This window comes from Macrotis lagotis, chromosome 1, assembly GCF_037893015.1.
Source record: "Macrotis lagotis isolate mMagLag1 chromosome 1, bilby.v1.9.chrom.fasta, whole genome shotgun sequence".
NCBI classification, from domain to species: domain Eukaryota; kingdom Metazoa; phylum Chordata; class Mammalia; order Peramelemorphia; family Peramelidae; genus Macrotis; species Macrotis lagotis.
In genome coordinates, this window is record NC_133658.1 from 23,345,727 (window position 1) to 23,363,340 (window position 17,614).

Below are 17,614 nucleotides of genomic sequence, written 5' to 3' on the forward strand. Positions count from 1 at the left end.
GGCTCCGGATCGGCGCGGTCGGGCTTCGGCCAATCAGTGACAGCCTTTCCGCAGCGCTCGCGCTCCACCCCGAGGGGGACCCCGCCAGAGCCCCCGAGCGTCGGAGTGAGGGAGGAATGACGTTTACTACATCCAACCAGGAGCCGGGACGGGCTCGCGGAGGGGGCGGGGAGACGCTCGCATGCGGGCCAATCCGAGCCGGAGGTGCCCGTGGCTGGGGCTGAGCGGCAGCCCCCGCCGCCCAACGGGCCGGCGAGGCGGCGCGCGAGGGCCAATAGGAGGGCGCAGGGGCGGGGCGCGGCGAGGGTGCCGAGGGTGCTAGCGGAGCGGGCGGCCTCGGCGGCGGCGAGGGCGGCGAGGACTGCGGGGCTCGGGCTCCCCTCCTGGTGCTTGCGGCCGCGGGGCGGTGGCGGGGACGGCGACGAGGGCGGCGGACGGCTGGCCGGCGGAGAAGCCTCTGCCCGTCCCAGGTGAGGGGGGCCGCGGCGGCCGCGTGCTCCCGGCCTCGGCGCGCGCCCCCGGCTCCGCGGGCGCGCGCCCGGCGGGGAGGGAGCGGCGCGGGCGCGCGCGGGCCCGGGCGGGGTGTCCGGGGCTCGGGACCCGGGGGCCCCTCCCCCGCGTGTCACTCCTCGCCTCGCACCCCGCTTTCCGAGGGGCCCCCCAGGCTGCCCCCTAAAGCGGGGAGCGGGGGCCCGGCGCCCCCTCTTCGCAGGGTCGCCCCGAGGACCCCGGGAGCCTCCGGCCCGGCGGGGGGGGCCTCCCTGCTGCGGCTGTGGCCCCCGGCTCCCAGGGGCCCCTTGCTGCCCCTCCGAGGACCCCCCGCCTCTGCCCGAGGGAGCCCCTGGTCTGTGGCCTGGGCGACCCCCCCGAGGCGGCCCGGGGCCGGGGTCCCCCACGCCGGACCCGGGACCCCCGGAGGCGGCCCCGGAGCGGGGAGGGGCAGCATCACTTCCCCGGCAGGTTTCAGGGGGACAAGCCACAAAGGTGCCCGGGCCTGCGGCCCGCCTCGCCCGGCCCTGCCCGGCCCGGCTGCCCACTTTTCTTGTCCAGGTTCATCCTTTCCCTGCAGGGAAAAGCGCTGCCCAGCCTAGTGTTTGCAGCATCCGACAAAGCCTATTGCAGGAACTTCGGGGGGCTGGAAGGGGCCGGCCCGTTGCTTTACAGATGGGGAAACTGAGGCCGGAGGCAGTCATTCCTCTAGGAAGGGGCAGAGCCAGAATTCCGGCCCCAGACAGCGCCCACCGCCCTGCTGGAAGTAATCAGGCCCGTGCCCCGGCCCCCAGAGCTCAGAATAGGTGCCTTGGTAGAAACACAGTCCGTGAAGGCCAACACCGGGTGGTGGCCTTGGGGGGCAGCCAGCCCGGACTAGGGGTGAAGCTGGGCTTGCTCACGGGCCTTCTCCTCATTCTTTTGGACTTCTCTGAACTTGTAGAGGAGAGCGTTTGTCTCATTCTTGCTTACAAAACGTGTGTGTGTGTGTGTGTGTGTGTGTGTGTGTGTGTGTCTGTGTGTGTGTGTGTGTGTGTGTGTGTGTGTGTGTGTGTGTGTGTGTGTGTGTGTGTGTGTGTGTGTGTGTGTGTGTGTGTGTGATGCATAGAGCACCGAGCTTCCCCTGTGTTTGTCGAGATAATGGAACGGTGTGTTGTACTGTTTGGAAAACTTGTCCTTCTGGTCCACCCTGCTTTCAACCTTGAAACTCCACTTTCCAAGTTATACCCTCTGGAAAACTGTGGCCTTCTGACAGTCTTTGGGGTCTCTGGCCCACACTGTCCAGGCAGCTCTGCTTTCACGCTCTCCTCCCATATGTCCTCTCAGTATTCCGGGCAGCTGGATGGCACAGAGGATAGAGCACCGGCCTTGGAGTCAGGAGGACAGGAGTTCGAATTTCAGCTTCAGATATTTACTAGTTGTGTGATCTTGGGCAAGTCACTTCACCCTGTCTGCTTTGCATCTAGGGCCCGCTCCAGTCATCCCAATCCATATCTGGCTACTGGACCCAGATGTTCTGGAGGAGAAAGTGAGGCTGGGGACTCAGCACAGCCCCCCTCACCTAAATCCACTTCATGTGCTTGTCACAGCATCACTTCTCTGATGTCACGGTCTTCTTTGAGAATGAAGGACAACCATTTTATTTGCTCTCAGCACTCATTTGTCATTGAACACGACACTTTTAGTTTTCATGAGCCTGTACTTCTGCTTCCCCTTTGCTCCACATTCTAAATCATTTCAGCATCATGGCTTGGGTGAAACTGCCAGCCACAATTTTGTTGAGTTTCTACCTTTTTTGAACTTTTCTAAAGCAATCAAAGATTGATTTGTGTGTACCTCAACAGGTTTCATTTCTGTGACACCCCAGCTCTGAAGAACCAGTGAGTGCCTCCTGATGCCTCCCATCTCTCTTTTGACTTGTATAGAGTTCTAATGGTTAGGAAATTTTCCCAGGTCGTCGTCCCCCCCCCCCCCCCCCCCCCCCCCCCCGTCCACTCCAGACTAAATGATGCCAGTTCCTCCAACTGATTCTCATATGCAGTGGTCTTGAGTCTGTCCATCCAAGACTATCTTCAAGCCAGACAGTCTCCAGCCTGTCAGCAGCTTTCTTCAAATGCCACTTCCCTGCTGGAATCAATATTTCATTTCTGCCATTGCCACAGAGTACTGTGGATTATTGTTTCCTTCCTCCCCTGCAGTTTTTAGTGCAGCCCAAGATCATGGTAGTGTTTGGGACTGCCATATTGGCCTCTTAGCTCAGACTGAACTGGAAGTCAACCACATTAAGAGGTTTGGGGTTTTTTTCCAGACAACTGCTGTCTTGCTGTGCTTCCCTTATCTGATATTTGTGAGCTGCGCTTGTTGAAATTGTGTATAAAATTTTCATTCATCCTCATTAAATTTCACTTCTCTGTATCATGAAATTGAACAATTACTTATTCTCATGATGTTTTCTAAATGATTTCTACGGATTAGTCTTGGTTCCCCAAATAGGATGTCATTTCTTTATAAGGGCGGAGATCAAATCTTTACAGGCCTAGACTAGTATTTAGCAAAAAAGTGCTAATGTATAAAAACTCTCCATCTATGGAGTATTTGGGTCCCATTCATATTTCAGTGTATTAAAGTGATAGAAAACCATATTGTTTCTTGCACCAGATCTTGTACGATCTTTAGCGAGATTATAAATTAATAAGACAAAAACATGCAGTATTTGTTGAGATTGATTCATTTAAGTTTATATTCCTTAACCATCCTGGAGAGGGAAATTTAATTGCCATGTTCTAGTAAAAGCCGTAGTTGAGTATGGATTGAATTTCATTGAGCAGCCAGCCATTCCACAGAAGGGAGTTCTAGCATGTGATTTCTCTGATGAAGTGCCTCTTGGGGAATCTGGCAGTAGTGATGTCTGTATTTCCTTGTGGGAGAAATAGGCAATTGGCTTCTCCAGCTCTATGTGTGCTAAAGATTTTAGGTTCCATTATGTGAATGATCTGAGCACCCAAATTTTGTTTTTATTTTTATTTTTTAATTTTTTTTTTAGGTTTTTGCAAGGCAATGGGGTTAAGTGGCTTGCCCAAGGCTAGGTAATTATTAAGTGTCTGAGGCCGGATTTGAACTCAGGTACTCCTGACTCCAGGGCCAGTGCTCTATCCACTGTACCACCTAGCCACCCCTGTTTTTATTTTTAAGAAGTATATTTGATCAAATCCTGGGTCATAGGACTATAGCTTTGGATCTTGGTGGTCAGTTAGTTCCTTCCATTTCATTTATGAGAGAGGAAGGGACTTCATATAGGTAATAAGAGGCAGGACATGTGGGACGGCTAGGTGGTGCAGTGGATAGAGCACCGATCCTGGAGTCAGGAGTACCTGAGTTCAAATCCAACCTCAGACACTAAATAATTACCTAGCTGTGGGGCCTTGGACAAGCCACTTAACCCCATTTGCCTTGCAAAAACCTTAAAAAAAAAGAGGCAGGACATGGTTACTGACTCCCAAGTCAGTGACTCTTTCACTCAACTATACAATCAAAACCTCATAGGATATTATATATGTTTTTTTTTTTCTGGGGAAGAGTTACCCTTTTTTTTTAAAATTGTGTTCTCATTTGAAAGATTAAAAAAAAAGATTTTCAAGAAAGATTAACAAAATGGTCAAGGAATTAATATTTGGATCTGAAATCACTTCAGTATAGGAGTCTGTCCTTATAAGAACTGATGCTCAGTGGTGAGCAAAACCAAGAGCATATTGTATGCATTAACAACATTTGGAGATAATGAACTATGATGGATGTAGCTCTTCTCAGCAGTTCAGAGATCAAGGTCAATCCTAAGATACCTGTTATAGACAAAGCCATCCACATCCAGAGAGAAAAAACTATGGAGTCTAAATATAGAGCAAAGCATACTATATTCACTTTTTTCAAACTTTTTTTTCCTTTCTTTCTTATTTTTTTTCCTTTCCCCTTAGTTCTAATTCCTCTTTCGCAACGTGGAAATATATTAAACATGGTTGTACACGCACAGTTTTTACCAGATTGTTTGCCAGCATGGGGGAGGGGGAAGGAAAGGAAGGTGTTGGAAAAATGTGATACTCAAAAACTTGCAAATAGATGAATATTGAAAATTCCCTTTGTATGTAATTGGGAAAATGAAATAAGATTTCAATTTAAAAAAATTTAAAAGGAGAGACAAAAATTCCATGTTCGTGAGGGATCTGTAATTATGGCCAAAGGGTTAGTAAACTACCCTTTGACACTCCTTCAACAATATATATATATATATATATATACACACACACACACACACACAGTCACACACACACACACACACACACACACACACACACACACACACACACACACACCCCCAGTACCTGACAGAATAGGGCCATGGGAAGGAATGAATTCAACAAAATGTGGACCCTTTCCTTGGAGTCCCAACACATTGCTGGATGACAGACCCTATTATTTCCTAATTTCAAAAGAGATCTAATTATCTTCCGATGATTAGGATTTTGAAATCTGTCTCAACTTTCTGGGCTGAGTGGCTCCATTGTTAGTTCTCAGTTTATGTATTGCTCTTATTTCCCCCTGAACAGTAATAACTAACTTTCTGTCATCTTGCCAGAGCAATGTGCTTGTCATTATATGAATCACATGCCTCTGGTAAGGTGGGGAAGGGTCACAGTTCCTGCAGACAATATCTTGATTAGTGAAAATTAAAGTGACCATAGGTACTGGGGAGTTTTGCAAACCTTTGAATCGAGAAACAAGGATGGTGTCTTCTTATATATGTATTTGTAACTATATGTATGTATAGTCTTAATTTATATATATATATATATATATATATATATATACATATTTATATATTATATATTTGTGTGTATATATATATTTCTCACTGCTTTTGTTTTTTCCTGGCAGTTTCCATCTCCAAATTCTGCCATGTTATAGATGAATATAGCATTTGATTGTTTTGCCAAAATTTATAGTTACATAAGGACTATTATTATTATTATCATTATTATTATTATTATGTTAGGTTTTTGCAAGGCAATGGGGTTAAGTGACTTGCCCAAGGCCACACAGCTAGTTAATTATTAAGTGTCTGAGTCTGGATTCGAACTCAGGTACTCCTGACTCCAGGGCCAGTGTTCTATCCACTGTGCCACCCAGCTGCCCCTCATTATTATTTGATATCTTGTTTTTAACATGTATGGAATTGTGATAATCTCTGTATTTGTGTCAGTATTAATAAGACTGTGGGAGAACCAGATAATTTTGTTCCCCATAGAAGCAGCTGTGGAGAAACTGATGTTCTGTTCATAAGTACTGAGATATCCAAAGTCTCACATTTATGAACCTTAAAAATTAATTCTAAATGATGCTCAGAATAAGCATGCAGAATTCCTGCCAGATAGATTTTTTAATTGGATTGAACCAGTATGGGAATTAAGGACAGAACCTTTTAGAGTATCTGACAGAATAGGGCCATGGGAGGGAACGTGTGAGAAAGTGTGGAAGCTCTCTCTGGAGCCTTAACACTTTGTCTAGATGACAGACCCTATCTCCCACGTAAACAACATCTCCATGTAGGCGGTTGGCTGTCTATGGAGGCAGTACCTCAAGGTGTGTGGCAGATATTTAGGACAGGCATTTCAAGTGAAGCCTACAGGCTTTTAATCAGTAAACATTTATTAGGCACCTAAGTGCTAAGGAGGCAAAGAAAGGGTCTCCACAAGTTCACACTCTTAATAGGAGAGACTCTGGCCACAAAACAACTCCTATTAACACTAAGTGAGATTTCTAAGGAGAGCTGATGTTATCCTCACAACAATCCTGGAAGATAGGTGCTGTTAACACCTCCATTTTGAATTTGGGGACACCAAGGAAGACAGGTTAGCCCACCTAGAGTCATTCATCCAGGAAGAATGAGGCTGGATTCGAACTTTGATCTCCTTGCTTCTGGGGCTAACCATCTAATCTCCTCTATGCACAAACTAGATAGCTGCATGTAAACTGGTGAGCATAACAGGGAAGGCTTGGGATTGGGGAGGTGGGACCCATCTGGTAAAAAATGGGATTTTATTTGAGACCTGACAGAAGCCAGAGGAGCATTTCAGGTGCAGGGTATCGCTGTCAGAAATACAAGGAATCTGGAGATTATGAGAGGAAGAGAGGGCAGCCCAGAGGAGAATAAGTCAGCAAGGCCAAATTAAGCCCCATACTTGATGCTAGGCATGGGCTAAGCCCTGCAGAGGAAGGAGCGGGTGAGGAAAGGCTGTAAAAGCAGTGATCCTGGGGGCACTGGGGAACCCTAGAGTTTACAGAGTTGGACAGTGACCAGGTCAGCCCTTTGGCTGCTGAGGAGAGGGTGTGCTGGAGTGGGGAGAGACCATAGCAGGAAGACCAGCCAGCAGACAACTGTGGTCGTCCCGGCAGGAGGCCAGGAGAGGCTGCTCTAGACAGTGATTCTCACAGGAGAAAAGGGGGTACGGACGAGAGGTGTCAAGAAGATACATTGGATAGGAGTTAACAAATTGGGTGTGGAAGGGAGAGAGAGGGAAGAGTCAAGGAAATCTTGTTTTGAGTCTGAGTAACTGGTAGCATAGTGGTGCCCTTGACCGAAATGGAGAAGCTAGGAAGAGAGGAAAAGAAAATAGGTTCAATTCTGAATGGATTTGGTGTAAAGTCAGAGTGGAGGTCAGCCAAGAGCTTCCAACTTAATAAATGAATCTGAGAATCAAAACCATGGAGACAGTCACAGAATCCATGAAGCTGATGTGAGCACCACTTGAAGTAGTGGAGAAGGAAGAGAAGAGAAAGAGGAGGAGAGAAGGAAGTGTCAGGAGGAAGAGAATGATAGTGTCAGAGGTTGTCAAGAGACCAGGAAGAAAGAAGATTGAGAAAAGGTCATCGGAGTTGCCAAAATTAAGAGGTCATTGATAACATTTTGGTGAGAGCACTTTTTTGAATCATGAGATCAGAAGTCAGATTGTAGAGGGTTTAGAAGAAAGGTAGAGGAAAGGCCTTCTCCAGTAAAAAACGAATGGAGATGGATGAACCTACTGAGGGTTTTTGAAAAGGAGGGAAACGCAGGCGTGTTTATACAGAGTAGTGTAGCAGCCAGGATGGGAGAGATGGGGACGATGAATGAGATAGGAATGGAGCATTGGGTGTGCAGTTGGCCTTGGCAAGAAGGAATTTCTACCTCTCCGTGTGATGTTCTATTTATTTCTAGTATAGTGATAGGTTGATTTGAAGTAATTTATTATGAAATAACAATTGTTATTGTGTGATGTATTACAAGAGGAACTCTCCCATGTGATTATTAACGCATTGACTTGCTGACTTTGAAAATATGTAGGAGTCTACCTTTCTTTCTCTTTCTTAGAAAACAAATTTAATTTTCCTTTTAGATGGCTTTTACTCGGAAGTCAGTTGGACAGTTCCAGCTGGATGGCCAGCAGCATGCTCCAAGAGCTCCTTCTTCTACCCTCTTCTAGTCCCCCTCTGTTTCAAACTCCCCCCATTACTGTTGGGGGTTCATTCCTCTGTCCTTGTTTCTGTTTGCCCAGGTTTACAATTTGAATTATCTTTGACTGTCCCCTCTCAATCTCTCTCTCTTTGCACCCCTTAGAGTCAGTCCTAGCCTGACTTTCCTCCCTTGCTTCAAAACTGTTTTGGGTTTTTATGTGTTTATCTGTGCTTGTGGTTTACCCCAATAAAGGATATAAGTTTCTTAAGGGCAAAGATTGTTTCATCTTTGCATGATTCCTCAGGGCATTGACTGACTCAGAGTCCCTAGATCTCTGATTGACTAACACTCATCATTTCTAGCTTGACCCCAAGTTTTCTCTTCATGCTCTGCTCACCTCCAGCCAAACACTTCACTGACCCATCACGGATCCCTGGGCTTCCAGCTGACCATTTCTAGCCTGGCCTGGCCTTTCGTGTTGCTATTCTCCCATTGTCTTCTCACCATACTGCTATCAGCTGTGATGGTTCCACTCACGATCCCACAGTACGCTTTCCTGTTCCCCCTCTCCCAGATGTGTGGTCTTCTGTTAGAATGCCAGCTCTTTGAGAATAGGGCATGGCTGGCTTCTTCTGTTCGTATTATTAGTGCTTGAATGAGTACAAGTGTTGCTTTTATTCAGTGAAGAAAACCTGCATGCTTTCTCTTCAAAGCCCCTAAACTAATAGGGACTTGATTTTTGAAAAAAAAAAGTTTTATTTATTTTTCCAACTACATGCAATGATAGTTTTCAGTGCTCAGTTTTTGCAAGGTTTTGAATTTTACATTTTTCTCCCACCTTCTTTTCTCTCCCATCTCCCCCTGACAGAAAGCAATCCAACATAGGCTATACATGTAAACAAGAATCAAATGAAATTGGAAAAAAGACATAATACATAAAACAACTTTAAAAATTGAAGATAGTACACTTTGGTCTGCATTCAAACTCCACAGTTTCTTCTCTGGATATGGATGGTATTTTCCATCGCAAGTCTTTTAGAATTGTCTTTGATTATTGTACTGCTGAAGTAAACAATTCCATTATAGCTGATCATCACCCCGTGTTGTTATTAGTGAACAATGTCTTCTGGTTCTGCATTACTCTGTATCAATTCATGCAAGTCTTTCCAGGCTATTCTGAAGTCCCGTCCCTCATGATTTCTTGCAGAACAATAGTGTTCCATCACATTCATATACCGCAATTTGTTCAGTCATTCCCCAGTGGATGGGCATTCTTTTAATTTCCAATTCTTTACCACTACAAAAAGAACTGCTAGAAATATTTACCCTTTTTCATAATCTCTTTGGGATACAAACCTAGAAGTGGTGTGGCTGAATCAAAGGGTCTACATGGTTTTATTGCCCTTTAGGCATAGCTCCAGATTGCTTTCCAGAATGGTTGGATCAATTCAAACTCTACCACCAATGCATTAGTGTCCCAGTTTTACCATATTCCTTCCAAAAACGATCATTTTCCTTTTTAGTCATATTGGCCAATCTGATGGGTGTGAGGTGGTATCTCAAAGTTGTTTTAATTTGCATTTCTCTAGTCAATAATGATTTAGAACACTTTTTCATATGACTATAGATAACTTTAATTTCTTCATCTGAGAATTGCCTTTTCAAGGACATGTTTTTTTTAAGAAATGTTTTCAAATGATAAGTTCTGGTTACATAGTGACAGGAATAGGTTTTGAGAAGCAATCCTTTGAGAAACCATACACTTTGCTATTGTACTAAACTAGTTGTTTGGCTATCTCTAACCCATAGCAAAAATGGTATCCAACCCCTGGAACTGTTCCGGGTCAAAGATAAAATTTTTAAAATTCTTTACTAAGTATCTACCATGTGCAAGGTCCCGGACTGAAAGGGATGGGACGTCATTTGACCTTCAGAAAGCAGAATTAATCTGTCAAGGGCATGTAAAGTGAATTGGATAGAATTTAAGTTTGGATTCAATTCTAATATATATGATTGGTGCTCTTCTCTTCTCCCTCTACATTGTTTTGCTTGGAGATCTCACCAAATCCCATAGTCAATGGTTATCTTTATGCTAATGATTCTCACTTCTCCTTAGCCAGCTCTGACTTCTGACCTCTTCTCGAACTTCCACTCTCCCATCTTCTACTGTCCAGCTGCCATCTGGATCTGAATGGCTCACAGATATCCTAAACCAAACACATACAAACTGAAGTCCTTATCTTTTCCCCAAATCTCACTCTCTTCCCAACTTGCCTATTATTGTCAAGGGCACCAGCATCTTCCCAGTCAGCCTCGATGACTTCAAGATCAAATGTACAATCCTGGGAAGTCTTGAAGTCATTCCTCACCTGGTCCTTTTCTGCCTGCCCAGTTTTCTCACAACTCCTCCTGTACACAGCGATCCAGTGACCCTGGTCTCCTGGCTGCTCCTGGAATGACACTCTGCTTCCCAAACTCTGGGCTTTTACTCTGACCCCAGGTCTAGAATGCTCTTCCTCATCATCTCTTTCTCCTGACCTCCTTGACTTCCTTCAAGTTTTAATTCATTAAGCAAAATTTTGCTTTCTCTTGTTCTTTTGCACCCATGAAATTGGTATGAGAAAACTTGATATGGGAATGCTATATGTGGTAAATTTTTGTTAACTGATAGTTACATCCTTGCTCCAGAAATTGAAAAATAGTTCTTCAAGAGCATTATCTCATTTTCCTGCCTTAGTTAGCAATGTATACCAAATATAATTGACTTTTTCTTTGATGATTCTGAATTGGGTACCTGTGAAGATCCTAAAAAATTATCAGTCATGGAATGTAGAAGGGTAGGATGTTGACCCAAATTTGGGCCTAAGAATCTCCCTTAAGTTCTTGGTACAACTTGTTGCCTTGTTTCTTATCTCTTTCTCCTTGAAATTTGAGCCAAGAATATTACAGGTAAACAACCCAACAAATGAAATGAAGGATTTCCCTTTTAAATTGAATATCTGCATCTCATTTATCAGGATCAACCACACCAACCTTGACTTTAGCCCCTAGAGAAAGAAAGCAGTCTCATTTTTGCGTTGAGTGCTAATGACCACAGGACAAAAGCACAATTCTTAGGAAATGTGGTAGTTGAAAAGTGCTAGAAACGTGAAAAACTGGAGTCAAAAAACAAGGGAACATTCATCTTCTGCTGCCAGCAGATGGATTTGATGTAAATAGGAAAACACAATTTTCCCTTTTAGACTCTTTATCTTCTCACTTTGAAAGTAGAGAAGAGAGGAAAGCAGTAGCCACACCTGCCCCTTTTTGAAAGTTTTGCTTCAGCCAGTTTTTCTTGTCTGCTTACTTCTCTGTGATGGAGCCTCCCAATTGCTCTGGTATTTCTTAATTCAGAAAAGGTGCTGAGCTCGGGCTAGCCTGGTGGGACATTGGGAATTTGGAGTGGCTTCTCTCCTTAGAAGCTGAGAGCTGTCTTGTTCCTCCCCCAGAGGGAAGAGAAAGGAAAGGGGGTGCACACTGCTGAGAGGAAGGGCAGAGCTGGAGCCTGCTGTCTAGACACATCTGGCCAACTGTTTTAACCAAGGAGTGTGAGGTCATGGTTGGGTTGGGAGCCATCTGAGCTCCCTGTGTCAGATGTAGGGTTGCTTGAGGTTGGGTGGGAAATCCAGGATAGAATTCCAATGTGGAACTTCAATTACAATAACCTGGGTCTTGGCCAGGTTTTATTTTCCTTCCCATGATCTTACTCAGGCAGTTGTCCCAAGTCCTTGGAGTCTAGGGAGAGCCAAAAGAAGGTGATTGTTTTTGTAAGTGAACCTGAATTGGATACTGTGGTTCCTTTGAGGCCAGCACAACCTGCAGTTTCTCCACCCCTCTTCCTGGGAGGCTGCTTGGGCTGGGGTTATTTACCCAGTCATGTAGTAGGGAGACAAGAACAGCTTTCAGAAGCAGCTTAAGTCTGAGGCATGTAGGTCTCTCCTTAGAATATTTGTAGGGATCCTTGCCAGAGACTTGCCTCCACTCATGCTATTTTCCCGGAGCCAGTCTCTGTGCCAGTGTACCCTTTCATGGAGACCCTCCAGTTGTTGACGTTGTCCTGTTTTCTCAGGTCCCAAAGTGCCCATATTACTAGGTACTTCGTGGGTGGGGGCGTTTCTCTTTCTCAAAGGCCCATTGTAATCATGAGTGTTGACCAAGCATCCCTGATTGGATAGATGGTTGGATTGATGATAATATCACAAACCAGTGAGGAAAAGTTGTTTACTTAATGTGCTTATGAAGGCTCATAACTGGGTGTGTGGGGCATGGAGGCCGCTTTGACATTGGTTTTTCATTGAATGTTGCCTCCAGAAAGTGGGGAGTGGTTTTGGGGGCTAGTTCCAGTCTTAGATCAGGAGCCAGGACTTGAGAGTGCTTTAGATTCACTGAGTCCTTTTTATGTAGCACTTCTCACGCACCCAGGTGGGTGAAAAGAGCGGTAGGAAACCAAGCCAGAAGAGACCCTATGGATGAAACAGAGCCTGAGGAAGGCATGGGGAGTCCTCCGAGTGAAGGTCACCAGGCCACAAGGGCAGAATGCACACCCACAAACTGCAGAGTCATTTTAATGTTCCAGTCATTCCACATATAGCAGTCCTTAAGGAGGAGGATTAACCTCAAGTTTTAGGCTACTATGGAGAAGTCTGTAGGGTCACTGTGGTGGCTGATTAACATTGTGATTTCTTGGAAGGAATGGTAATTACAGCTGCATTAAAATTTCTTTTATTGGCTCTGCCATTGATTCATGGTGCCCATAATCAAAAATTCCTTAGCTGGCCTAAAACTTGGGTTTGTTTGTTTTTTTTTAACAAATTGAAGGGATTGTGTTTAGGGTGGAAAAAAAGTTGTTTGAAACTTAAAATATATTTTCTTATCAAAAGGAATTATAATTCAGTCAGGCTATCAAGGGTCTACTATCTGTAAGGCCCATTTTCTCACTTAGGCCTGAGATATACACAGATAAAGAATTTGCCCGACTTCTGTGCCAGGGGCTGCAAAGAACAAGCCTAATGACTGCCCTTGCCTTCAAGGAGCTAACGTTTGAAGGGTGGAACCAGACAATAAGTGTCTAATAAAGCATCTGGTTTTAGCCAAGGAAAAAGAAAGGGGGGAGAAGTGGGCAAGGAGAAAAGGAAGAAGGGGCTCCCTTGGGCCCCTTCAGTCAAGGGTGTCTGGAAGACTTCTCCAATCAGAGAAAGATGCTGCAGTCCAGGGTCAGAAAAAGAACCACAGGCAGCCCCTACTCTCTAAGAACTAAGATTCTTCTGGATAAACAGAGAAGAATATGCCTGATGATTGGGGATGGTGCCAAAGAGATCAGCTAGTGCTTCAGGCAAAAGATTTCTCCTGGGACAGTACTTGAAGGGGGCTTTAGATTGTTCCAAGCCAAGGTGAAGAGAAAATGGAGTTTGGGGGATGTTTAGGGGGCAGTGTGCTAAGGTGCAGGTAGGAGATATTGGGGACGAGTAAATGAACTGGTTTAACTGGAAGGCAGCAGGAGAGAATTGGTTAGGTTTCCCGGCTAGGTCTTAGAAGCTTTTTCCTAAACTCTTTCCTAAAGTTAATCTTTAGTTTGTAGTTATGTGAACTGTGGGCCAGGGAGAATTTCCTCCCTTTTTCTAGGTGAATGGTTGTCCCAAAGCAGTTTTCAAATGCAGGAATTTGTTTGTGGCCTTTTTAACCTATGTATGCCTCTGCCTCTACTGAACCTCAGTATCCCTGGACTCTTTATTAGATTTCTTTTTTTTTTTTTGCAAGGCAATGAGGTTCAGTGGCTTGCCCCAGGCCACACAGCTAGGTAATTATTAAGTGTCTGAGGTCAGATTTGAACCCAGGTACTCCTGACTCCAAGGCCAGTGCTCTATCCACTGCGCCATCTAGCCACCCCAAGTTATTAGAAATAGATAGATCAACTCCAAGACTTCTGTCTCCTTCTGTGATTGAACTATTTTAAGATAGTGAGTGTGGTTTAAAGATAATTCTTAATGAATACATTGCAGAATTTCAGACAGAATCAGGGAAGAGTTTTTGGGGGGCAGGAAGGTATGTCACCTTTACTTGCGAATCTGAACCTTTCCTTCTTTCCCCTCATTTTAGTTTCTTACCCCTTTCATTTTTGACGCCCAAAGGTTATCTATAAGAGATAGGCTTTTATAATGACTTCATGTGCTTTGGGGAGAGAATGGAGGCAGGAGAGGAGAGTTTGGAATTTTTGTAAAGTTGTTCCCTCCCAAGGTAGTAGAAGGGTTTTGGTTAGTAGAATGATTGATGTCATTAGTCCAAAGGTGAATTGCTCATTTGGTAGTTTTAAACAAGTTTCAATGCCACCCTCTTCCAAGACACAATCCCAGTTGACTTTCTTGTTTGTTTGTTTTTGTTTTTGCAAGGCTATGGGGTTAAGTGACTTGCCCAAGGCCACACAGCTAGGTAATTATTAAGTGTCTGAGACCAGATTTGAACTCAGGTCTTCCTGACTCCACGGCTGGTGCTCTATCCGCTGCACCACCTAACTGCCCCAACAGTTGTCTTTCTTAAAGAAAACTCACCAGGCAACCCTGAACAACTCCCCTTCTGTGTTGATTGCCTTCTGCCTATTCATCTTAGTCAATTCTTTTTTTTTTTTTTTTTTTGCTGCTCTCTGTGATTTTTTAGGTTGTGGATTCTTTATGTGTTCAAATAGTGGTGGCGCCATTTTCTGGCTGATAATCACTTTGAATGTGTTGGAAAGGAAAAAATGTTGGCCTAAGAGTTGACAGAGACTTGGCTTCCAATTTCACCTCATCTTCATCTCTTGACTAAGCCTGTTGTTTCTTTACCTTCAAATATAACAAAAATACTAACACTAACCTCCCAGGGCCTTTGTAAGGACAAAAAAAAGATTGTTTATAAAGCTTTTTGCATACCTTTAAGTGTTATGTAAGTACTACAGGCTTGGATCCAGCTCTCGAGGAGGCTGGATTCAATTCAGGAATATTTATCAAATACATATTACATTGAAGGAACTTGAGAAAATGAAGATTCCTTGTCCTAAGGTGTGAGAGGAGAATGACACAGGAGTAACTCCAAAGTGATCTGAAGAGGCAGAGAACAGTACGGGGGAAGGAAGGCTTCACAAGTCCTGGCTGAGCAGAGTTTCAGAGGTTTTGGAGGCTGAGCATGTCTGGCATGCTCTGTGTGAGTGACTTTATGGAGGTGGGAGGAGTACATGGTTCGGCTTGAATCTCGATCACGTGAAGAGGAGTAATGGGGCAGGATCCCTCTAACTCTAACCAAGAAGTAGAGCTTAGAACACCAGGCAAAAGTTTTGTCTTTTAATCTAGAGCTTCCAGGGAGCAGTTGGGAGTTTTTAGAAGGGCAGGAACATGCCCAGCCTTGTTTTTTAGGTAGATTCCTTTGGCATCTAGCAGTAAGAGTGACTGAAGAGGGTGGGGAGAGTGCTTTGGGAGGCTGTTAGAATCATCTCAGGAAGGCTGATGAGGACCTGAAAATAGAGGAGGGGAAGTGTCATTGATAGGGCTTGATAATTAATGCTGAGGGAGGTTGAGTCCAGGCAGACATCCAGATTTTGTGTCTGGGTGCTCATCTCAATTAGAAATCAGAATTTTTTTAAATTTATTTTTATTAAAGATGTTATTTGAGTTTTACAATTTTCCCCCCCCAATCTTACTTCCTTCCCCCAACCCCCCCAAGGAAAGCAATCTGTAAGTCTTTACTTTGTTTCCATGTTGTACCTTGATCCAAATTGGGTGTGATGAGAGAGAAATCATATCCTTAAGGAAGAGACAAAAAGTCTAAGATGTAACAAGATCAGACAATAAGATATCTGGTTTTTTTTCTAAATTAAAGGGAATAGTCCTTGAACTTTGTTCAAACTCCACGGCTCTTTATCTGGATACAGATGGCACTCTCCTTTGCAGACAGACCAAAATTGTTGCCGATTGTTACACTGATGGAGTGAGCGAGTCCTTCCAGGTTGAACATCACTCCCATGTTGCTGTTAGGGTGTACGGTGTTTTTCCAGTTCTGCTCATCTCAGTCAGCATCAGTTCATGCAAATCCCTCCAGGCTTCCCTGAAATCCCATCCCTCCCGGTTTCTAATAGAACAATAGTGTTCCATGACATACATATACCACAGTTTGCTAAGCCATTCCCCAATTGAAGGACATTTACTTGATTTCCAATTCTTTGCCACCACAAACAGGGCTGCTATAAATATTTTTGTACAAGTGATGTTTTTACCCTTTTTCCTCATCTCTTCAGGGTATAGGCCCAGTAGTGGTATTGCTGGGTCAAAGGGTATGATCATTTTTGTTGTCCTTTGGGCTTAATTCCAAATAGCTCTCCAGAGAGGTTAGATGAGTTCACAGCTCCACCAACAGTGTGATAGTGTCCCAAATATCCCACATCCTTTCCAACAATGATCATTATCCTTTCTGGTCATATTGGCCAATCTGAGAGGTGTGAGGTGGTACCTCAGAGAAGCTTTAATTTGCATTTCTCTAATAATTAATGATTTAGAGCAATTTTTCATATGGCTATGGATTGCTTTGATCTCCTCATCTGTAAATTGCCTTTGCATATCCTTTGACCACTTGTCAATTGGGGAATGGCTTTTTGTTTTAAAAATATGACTCAATTCTCTGTATATTTTAGAAACGAGTCCTTTGTCGGAATCATCAGTTGTAAAGATTGCTTCCCAATTTATTACATTTCTTTTGATCTTGGTTACAGTGGTTTTATCTGTGTAAAAGCTTTTTAATTTAATGTAATCGAAATCATCTAATTGGTTTTTAGTGATGTTCTCCAACTCTTCCTTAGTCATAAACTGCTCCCCTTTCCATAGATCTGACAGGTAGACTAGTCCTTGATCTTCTGATTTGCTTATAATATTGTTTTTTATGTCTAAGTCCTGTAACCATTTGGATCTTATCTTGGTAGAGGGTGTGAGGTGTTGGTCTAATCTAAGTTTCTTCCATGCTAACTTCCAATTATCCCAGCAGTTTTTAATCAGAGAAGGAGTTTTTATCTCAATAGTTGGATTCTTTGGGTTTATCAAACAGCAGCTTACTATAATCCTCTCCTGCTTTTACACCTAGTCTATTCCACTGGTCTACCACTCTATTTCTTAGCCAATACCAAACAGTTGTGATGACTGATGCTTTATAATATAATTTTAGATCAGGTAGGGCTAAGCTACCTTCTTTTGCACTTTTTTTCATTAAGCTCCTGGAGATTCTTGACTTTTTATTTCTCCATATGAATTTACTTACAATTTTTTCTAACTCATTAAAGTAATTTTTTGGAATTTTGATTGGTAGGGCACTAAACAGATAGTTTAGTTTTGGTAGAATTGTCATTTTTATTATATTAGCCCTACCTATCCATGAGCAGTTGATATTTGCCCAGTTATTTAAATCTGATTTAATTTGTGTGAGAAGTGTTTTATAATTGTTTTCAAAAAAGATTCTGAGTCTGTCTTGGCAAATAGACTCCCAAGTATTTTATATTGTCTGAGGCTACTTTGAATGGGATATCTCTTTCTAGCTCTTCCTGCTGTTTCTTGCTAGACATATATAGAAAAGTTGAGGATTTATGAGGGTTTA

The 17,614-nt window shown here is 43.9% G+C and overlaps 1 protein-coding gene across 2 annotated transcripts in view; it reads left to right on the forward strand.

Moving 5' to 3' along the window:
- The first annotated feature begins 326 nt into the window (after positions 1-326).
- The window catches only part of PAIP2B (poly(A) binding protein interacting protein 2B), a 67,556-nt gene continuing 50,268 nt past the window's right edge, over positions 327-17,614 (forward strand). The window contains exon 1 of one of the 2 annotated variants that reach the window (XM_074195921.1): positions 327-470. The gene's annotated coding sequence lies outside the window, so the exon portion shown is untranslated. Of the gene's footprint in view, positions 471-5,403; positions 15,185-17,614 lie in introns of those variants that run through there. The other variant, XM_074195941.1, reaches the window with a different exon arrangement.